The sequence below is a fragment of the Nanorana parkeri genome, unplaced genomic scaffold, assembly GCF_000935625.1.
Source record: "Nanorana parkeri isolate BGI_ZX_2015 unplaced genomic scaffold, ASM93562v1 scaffold325, whole genome shotgun sequence".
NCBI lineage: Eukaryota > Metazoa > Chordata > Amphibia > Anura > Dicroglossidae > Nanorana > Nanorana parkeri.
Genome location: NW_017306593.1, coordinates 40,996 through 41,699, shown reverse-complemented (window position 1 = coordinate 41,699; position 704 = coordinate 40,996).

Here is a 704-nt window from a genome sequence, read left to right as displayed (position 1 = left end):
GGGAAACAGTTAATCGATAATGAGAATTGTTGATAACGATTCTCATTATCGATTTTATCGTTGAGTTGTTTCAGCCCTATAGGACAGCCATGAATTGGTATTTCACTAATCCTATTGCTCAGATAAAAATGGCATAATTTCACAGATTATTTTAAGGTCACACTTACAATATACATACCTTACTAGAAAAGGGTGGGCATACAGTTCATCCAACAAAGTTTACGACAACCAGGTGAAGAATGATGTTGGCGAACAGAAAATCAGCAAAGGCTCTTTCTGGAGAGATTCCCAGGAAATCGCCTTTATTTTGGGGGTTAATCTGGATCCTTAAACACACTGAAACAAAAGATAGCACGGTTAACAATTAACATGATAACATTATGAATAAACCTCACGTATCCCTCCTTTCTCAGCTGTAGATGGGAAGCCTGTACAAATCGATGACAGGCTGTCACTCTCCGCATACAATCACTCAAGGAGCAATAATCTGCAGTTAGGGACACATGAGCGGCTGTGGACACGCACAGTGACAGCCTGTCACTGGCTTGTACAGGTTTCCTGCCTGCAGATGAAGGTAAACACTGGGCTCCTGCCCCACAAATACGCTGATCTGGGAGACGTACAGCCTTTCACACCCATGTGAATGAATCCTTTGCCACACTGGCATTATAAAAAGGAGGGACAAAAAAAAAAAAAAAAACATT